This window comes from Sinocyclocheilus anshuiensis, unplaced genomic scaffold, assembly GCF_001515605.1.
Source record: "Sinocyclocheilus anshuiensis isolate Anshui unplaced genomic scaffold, SAMN03320099.WGS_v1.1 scaffold773, whole genome shotgun sequence".
Taxonomy (NCBI): domain Eukaryota; kingdom Metazoa; phylum Chordata; class Actinopteri; order Cypriniformes; family Cyprinidae; genus Sinocyclocheilus; species Sinocyclocheilus anshuiensis.
This window is the reverse complement of record NW_015539930.1, coordinates 1,573,292-1,581,307: the sequence shown is the minus strand read 5'-3', so window position 1 is coordinate 1,581,307 and position 8,016 is coordinate 1,573,292. Positions and strand designations below refer to the sequence as shown.

Sequence of the window (8,016 nt, the reverse complement as noted above, 5' to 3'; positions counted from 1 at the left end):
TACTGCAAACAATGCGCTGTTACTTTAATTCAGCGCTTGCAGCGCAGCAATAGACTCGGTGTGGAAGCGATCTCTGTACTGCCGGACCGCAACCGTGTGCAATGAACGCTTTAATCCGTTAACATGAGCACGGAAAAAATATGCACCGCATACGCACTGCAAACTGAGTATTGTGAACCTGGCATTATGTATGTGCGCTGCGAGTGTGCATGAGCGCACGGTCTTCAGGAGAGCGCGCGAGCACTGAATGGTTAAACACTGGCAAGAATTCAAAAGTAATGCAATTTATAAACTTTAGTGACGATGTGACACTACCTCGATTGTGCAAGTGACAATTCCTGTGTCAACTGTGCAGCGTGCAGCTCGCTTATAGACAGATGCGATGTGTGGTGATTTGTAGCCATTTGCGTATTTTTGAGAGAGAAAGAGAGAGAGAGCGCGGAGATTCACTCACTCTGTTTGTGAAGTCGTGCCAAACCTCTCATGTCAGCGTCATCAGCTTGAGATCGTTTTTTGAGATCAGCCTTTTTAGAGACCGCCGATCAATCATCCCAATGTGATAATCGGCCGATAGTGATCAGAAGCTGATCAATCGGAGCACCCCTAGTTCCATTAGAAGAATAAGAGACGTTTATTTTGATGAATAAACCCTAAAGAAAAAAGACTGAAGTGCTTCTAACTGACCTACATCACACACAGATCTATTGTTCCTCATGTCAACCGCATCACAGCCATGCTAAACAATAGTGGTTGAAATTATACTAAATATAAGCCCACAAATGCATACGTTTTGACGTATTTCTAATGCCCATGGCATCATTACTTCTGATTATCGGTGATGCAGCACTAATGCAATATGCTATATCCATTAGATGTCTCATCTCAAATCATTAACCTTTTGAAAAGAGATTAGCTCAGGAGGAAGCCAGGCATCAGGGAGGGATTCCTATTGTGACACAAGCAGTGAGGAAATGCTTCCCCGAACCCGAGTAAGACAGCACACTCTGTGCTTTGGGGGTGATCGCGAAACCCTTCAATATCGACAAAGACTTTATTGGCACACCACAACTATATTGTTGGAATCATTTTCAGAATCAGGATCCACTCAACTGCTCAAGCATTTAAAACGGCAGACAACATAACTGGAGCACGCGCTTATAATAAACAGATAGTTAGCATCCTTTGATGTGGATGCTAATATAGATATTGTTACAGTTATCATTTTTGATGTGAACAGGCCTTTTATAGTCATGTGGGTTCTGATTGACGGTCAATGTTTTATTGTTCAACTGCTAGAAAAAAAAAAAACTTCTGAAAGTGACAACAGCCATATTGTTCATCTGTGTCATTAACATTATAGTTGTGGTGTGGACTTCCCTATTCTCACAGAATTTGAATGATTATTATATTTATATAGGTATCATTAAAGTTATCATTGACGTAAACAAGACTTTTTTCAGCCATTCACTTGCTAACATAAACTAGCCATAAGGATTGATTTCCTAAATACTGAAAATCTGCATACAACATGACAGTAGTCAAACAACAAACACCACCTGTTACAAACTAAATGTACATATTTAGGAAAGAATAAATGTAATCTGATAATGCAAAATAATTAGAATTGTATTAGCACATATATTTAACATTCCTTAACAAGACCTACAAACCAATGTTCAATGAATGAAGTGAATGGTTACACAGCCACTGATATTTAAATGAAATTATTAAAGGAACAGCTCACCAAAAATGAAAATTCTGTCATAAATTTACTCAGTCTCATGTTGATCCACACGTGCATGCCTGTTTCTTTCTTTCTTCAGTGTCAGCAGGTGCTTATGTTAGAGAGTGACAGCCACAACTGTACATACAAAACGATTAAATGAAAATTAATCTCAACTAAGGCTGTCAAGATTCTGGTTTTTGTGCTCGACAGAAAGAAAAAAGTAACACTGATATAGAATTTTCATTTTTAGGTGAACTAGCCCTTTAAGCTCGTATCTTTCACCAAAGAGAGTCTCAGACCTCTGATGAGTGTGTAATGGATTCTCTAATGGTCCCCCAGTGAAGACAATAGCCTTCAAAAAATAATAAATACAAATACAAATAAATAAAAGTAGAAAATAACAACACCTGTATACATATATGTAATACAAGAAAATAAACGTAAATAAAAATACACCGTAAATAACTAAATAAATAAATAAAAGTCTTCTCACGACAATGAATGAGCTTTCCTCCTGCTGCGGGCCAGAAACGTCAACGTTCAATGTTTTCAGCTCTTAACATGAAGGAGGAACACGATATTTCACAAATCACCTGCCAGCTGTCTAGAGCACCAATATATTTAACTGCTTTCTTGATCATCAATCGAGCTGCTCAGATATCGATGCCATATCACATCTAAACAGCGAGCAGAGCCATCAAGTTATTCATTTCTGTCGCTAATATGAGCCACAGGGCGAGTCGGGATGCGCAGTTATTGTTCAAACACTGAATACAGATCACAGCTTCGATCGATCAATCAAGATTACCGTTAATTATAGGCAGGATTACCCGTCAGCTAACCAATATGAACTAATGGAGCTAACAGCTTGACAAACACCTTTAGCTCGTTAGCTATAGCAGCTTTATTTCTTTCACTCACTTCCACGACGAACTTCGCCAGAGGCTTCAGAGAGGAGATGAATACTGAGATACCAGCGTCTGTAGATTATAGGACACCTTTTCTGAATAAAATCAGTGTTGTTATCCGCTACCCGCTTTTCCTCCTTTCTTCAGTGTTCCTGCAAGTAACGTGAACCTTTCGCTGTCGCCAATGACTTCCGCTCTCGGACTCTAAGGAGATTTCAAAACAAAAGTCCCTTCACAAAGATCACTAGGGTAATTCCTGCTACGCATACCAGACCATATTTTGTCAGAAATGTGCTCTGTTCAAGCAAGTTCTTAAGCTTCATTAAATATAGCTTGATTATTTACACAGTGGCGAGAAAATGAACAGGATGGAACCAAACAGGACGCAAATAAAGAATTAAAGTTAGCCATTTCTCAGTGAGAAATTGAGAGTTTACATGAGGAAGTTAACATGAAATCATCGAATCACCATTTTATGACATTTTGATAAAGTAATTTCTGCACAATTTCTAAAAATGTGTCTAACAGGATGGGATAAAATGATAACAAGTGAGACAAACCAACGTGACAAGCAGTGTTGGGGGGTAACGCATTACAAGTAACGCAAATAACGTGATCGGATTACTTTTTTTACAAGTAGGCTAACTAGTAAAGTAACGCATTACTTTCAATTTTACAAGAAAATATCTGAGTTACTTTTTCAAATAAGTAACGCCAATTACTTTGTGTTTTCCCATTTATTCACTGACACCTCTCCTGTCCCCGTGTTGGGAGAAATTGGGAATGAGGTGCAGGCAGGGCCGCATTAAGACCGCACTGGGCCCCGGGGCTATGACTTACTGCAGGGCCCCCCAGGCCCACCTTAAGAAAAAATGTATAATTGCAGAAAAAAATATATACGTTGTATTGAACATTAAAGGAGCAACAGATTTTGTGTGAAAATAAATCATTCAAGTTGTTTATTTTGTTTAAAAAGCGTATAAATGTATGAGGTGGCAAGAGGGGCCTTTTACCCCACACACGGGGTAAAAGGCACACGGTATTTATACAAATACTTCAGCTAAAATAATGTTTTTTTAAAAATAATGTCTAAGTTAATACTTGTTCAAAACAATCACTTTAGCAAAGTTTGTACTATTTTCTGCTTATTTTGAAAAATACAAGTATTTTATTCCAGTTTTTTCCAATAAATATGCTGTCATTAAAATGTGTTAATATAAAAAATATATATTCTAAAATCTGTGTGGACGATGACACTGTTTTTATCTGCTCCGTGTGCCCGGTTCACTTGCTGTTCCAGCAACTTCCACTCCATCATCATCTTTAGTAAAATAACCTGATAGCTGGGGAATTTACTACGTCATGTTTTTTATGTTGTTTGTATTTTAAGTTTTTCGTTTTTTGAACCCCTCTCTCTTTTAGAATTGCTGACATTTCTTTCGCACTTTGCGCGACCATTTCCAGATTACTCCAGAACAAAGTGAAGAGAGATGAATGCAGACATACTGGGCAGCGATCACCTGATAGATACGTGCGCATATCGTTCAAAAGTCAAATATAGAATAAATGCATTTAATTGGTAAACCAAATTCAGACTTTACGTTTCAATCTCAAATGGTAATGCATGGAATTTACGGGAAAGCTCAACTAAATAACAGCGCTAATAAATGGGGGGCGTGGTGGCTTTGGCGATCGGCGCTCCAGTCAATCTACTCCACAGCCAATCACGGGCCCCCTCCTTGCTCGGGCCCCGGGGCTTCAGCCCCGCCTAGCCCAATGGTTAAAACGGCCCTGGGTGCAGGGGAGGCACTTCTTTCAGGCTGAGGCTTATTAATTTCACTTTTTGGTATGAAAAGGCCTTTACAGTTGCAAAATTAATTTTGGAGTTTTTTGTTATTAAAAATTAATACGCAAGCTTAATAAGCTTAGGTGACAAAAAGTAACGCAAAAGTAATGTAATGCATTACACTAAATAACAGCGCTAATAAGTGGGGGGCGTGGTGGCTTTGGCGATCGGCGCTCCAGTCAATCTACTCCACAGCCAATCACGGGCCCCCTCCTTGCTCGGGCCCCGGGGCTTCAGCCCCGCCTAGCCCAATGGTTAAAACGGCCCTGGGTGCAGGGGAGGCACTTCTTTCAGGCTGAGGCTTATTAATTTCACTTTTTGGTATGAAAAGGCCTTTACAGTTGCAAAATTAATTTTGGAGTTTTTTGTTATTAAAAATTAATACGCAAGCTTAATAAGCTTAGGTGACAAAAAGTAACGCAAAAGTAATGTAATGCATTACTTTCCAAGAAACCAATTAGTTTTTTTTTTTTTTTTTTTTTTTTACAAAATATTGTAATGTATTACCTTTAAAAGTAACTTTCCCCAACACTGGTGACAAAACAACACCTTTGTTTTCTGGCAAAAAAAAAAAAATGTTATTTAGGACCTGTTATTTGGATAAAGGGATATTACAAAAAAACTACCTAGATGAAAATGCAGATAGGCTATTTCGGGCACAGGGGGAAAGTATTCATTTATTATTAAATGCAAGAAGATTCCAAATTTATTTATTTATTTTAATGAATAGAGAAAAGGACAACCAAAGAAAAATTGAGATATTTTGTAATAAACTGCCTAACGTTTCCACGTTAGAAGTTATTACCGCTCAAGTCTGCTCAAACTAACAACGTGTTCTCTAAATTATTATAGTGTCATCAAATTAAAATTGATTATATCATTATATGATATAGAAATATGATTTCTGTCTTTACAAATTGTGAATTAATTTTTTTATCCAATAATATTAAGACTTTCATGGTGGGAACCTCAAAATGGACTGCATGAAATGAATGAACCACAAAGCAAAAAATCACATTCCTGAACTGTTCATAAGACCTTTAAATTTAATGCACGTGAGATTATCAATAATAATAATAATAATTATTATTATTATTATAAAGTAACAAATAGGCTAGACATGCTCTGTTACACTCAACACTGCAATTAATTTCATTGTCTCATTCCTAAAATAAGAACAGCAATTTAAATAAACACATAACTTAATTAATTTAATTGACAGCTAACTTAACTAACATTCAAGCATGCATATGAACAAAATAGTTCTTGCAGTGCCACTGTGATAAACTACACTAGGATGATTAAGTCTACCTCCAATTAATCTCATATCCATTTTCTCTCGTTTCCAGCAGCACTTCTATATTTGTTTGTGCTAAACTGCTATAAATAACTGGAGACAATCAATGAAGAAACACAAACGTTACAGACGAGCTATAATGTGTGTAGCACCTCCTGGTGGATTTGTTTTAAATGTTAGGAAATAACGCGGCCATAAACAACATACTTATTTGATTGATAACATATTTAAAACATACTTATTTCAAAATTTAAATCTATTTAATGTATGTAATTTGGTTAGCTGGTATATGTTACATTTGTTGCTATATGTGATTTATGAAATATCCTATTGATTTTAGTAAGCTATCAAGTGTATTGTCATTTATAAAACGTTATTATTAGGCCTATTATTATTGTTATTATTATTATTATTACAGTAGTAAATGCCACATTTGCGTCATTAGCATATTACGTTTTTTTTCCTTCAAAAATGCCAGGTCAGGTCAGGTTGTCATGAGTTTAATTATTGATAATAAACAATGATTTTATATGACAAATTTTGTACCTTTTACATTTTTGCTGTTTCGTGTTTTATATTAGATTTCATATTTAAATTAATCTGAAAAATAATAGGCTGTTTAAATGACAGGTTCTGTTGTGACAACTTACCCCCATATAGTGTGACAAAATGACCTGCTGCGTATTTAACGGACTGTACACGGCAAAAAAAGAAACGTGAGTGTTCAATATCTTTTTAGACTTTATGGTTTGTCTCTTTACATGTTTGCATTTCGCTTTGAGCTTCTATCAAACAGGTGAAGCTGAAGAGAAGATGGTTCTGATGAGAAATGACATTGAAACGAGAGAATATCATCTTCTCGGCCTACAGAGGGCGCTGTTGCTCTTATTATTACTAAGTGCCTGTAACGCCCAACTGATCTATAATAGAGAATATCTCTATTACAAGTATAGAATTTAGTTTATAGTATATTATTATACTATAAGATCTATTATATAAGAAATATAATAGAGTCATTATATAGTTCAGTGTAAACCCCTCATATAGGCCTAATATTTATCTTTAGTACTTTAATTTTCACATTGTAATGAGAGCAGTATTCACTCAGGTCAGAAAATGCTAGTACATAAAACCCTAGAAGTACAAGTACTACAATACTCCGCCGTTAGCTGTTTGAACCTGAAAGGGTTAACTCGTGTAATTGGATCAATGGGCATAACGCGGAGCCCCAGCATCTAATTTCATCCGTGAAGACTCCTCATACAGGCCTGCTGCTGTTTCTGGAATAATCGCTATGAGTTTCTGTCGACGATGGGCCTGTTTTCTAAAAACAACCTGTTGAAAGTGTTTCTCCATGCTCCTGCCTCCTGGTAAATGTTTATGGGAGATATTATTTCAACGCTCGGTTGCCATGACAGAAAGTGAAGGTGTCTGAGCGGTGTCAACTTTTCTTCACATGGCGCTTTTCTCGCTCTGAACGCGGTCTGCATGCGAATGCGCTGGAGATAAACCGCTTCACATCGCACTGAGGAACTCCGGGAGAGTTTGACGACGACGCGGGACATCGAGTGCATAACTGTTTTCGCCTGAATAAGAGCAAAACGACGAGTAAGTAGATTTCGATATTATAATCGGTTATGTGTATCTCTCTCTGGTGATTAAGTGGACACATTTTTGCCTCAAGTAGCCTATGTGTGTGAAGGGGTTCATTTGTCCAGAGCATTGTAGAATATAGAGCCAAAACACGATAAAGGGAATAAACAAGTTTTGTAAGGCATTTAGGAATAAGCCTGTTGTTAACATCCGTTTCCTTTGACACTACGGTCATACAAATCCCTTGAAATTTGATGAGGCTTCACCCTTTGCTGTTTGAAGAAAGGAGTTAATGTCTGCAGACTGCTGATATCACCTTGGGCCTGTTGATTTTTGCAAAATAAACTCGTAAAACTCACTTAAGTTAGTCCACAACCGTGGACATACACAGGAGATTTATTTATTTAGTAAAAGTAATTTTCCCCACTGTGTCATTTCCACCACATTTTAGTTTATGTATTGTATCCAGTAATATTATGTGATTTTTTTGGCTAGCATTTTACGCAGTTAAATAATATTTTCCCTTTTTTCCCTTTTTTTTAAAGGGGTCATATGATGCTGCTAAAAAGAACATTATTTTGTGTATTTGGTGTAATGAAATGTTTATGCGGTTTAAAGTAAAAAAAAACATTATTTTCCACATACT

The 8,016-nt window shown here is 36.8% G+C and overlaps 2 protein-coding genes across 10 annotated transcripts in view; one reads left to right on the top strand and one right to left on the bottom strand.

Annotated features, from left to right (window-relative positions):
* The window catches only part of csnk1g1 (casein kinase 1, gamma 1), an 84,847-nt gene extending 82,024 nt beyond the window's left edge, over positions 1-2,823 (bottom strand). For all 6 annotated transcript variants that reach the window (XM_016483962.1, XM_016483964.1, XM_016483966.1 and 3 more), the window contains exon 1: positions 2,648-2,823. The gene's annotated coding sequence lies outside the window, so the exon portion shown is untranslated. The remainder of the gene's footprint in view (positions 1-2,647) is intronic.
* Positions 2,824-7,011: 4,188 nt separating this feature from the next.
* Positions 7,012-8,016, top strand: part of LOC107686823 (protein kinase C and casein kinase II substrate protein 3-like) — a 56,440-nt gene continuing 55,435 nt past the window's right edge. For all 4 annotated transcript variants that reach the window (XM_016483958.1, XM_016483953.1, XM_016483954.1 and 1 more), the window contains exon 1: positions 7,012-7,385. The gene's annotated coding sequence lies outside the window, so the exon portion shown is untranslated. The remainder of the gene's footprint in view (positions 7,386-8,016) is intronic.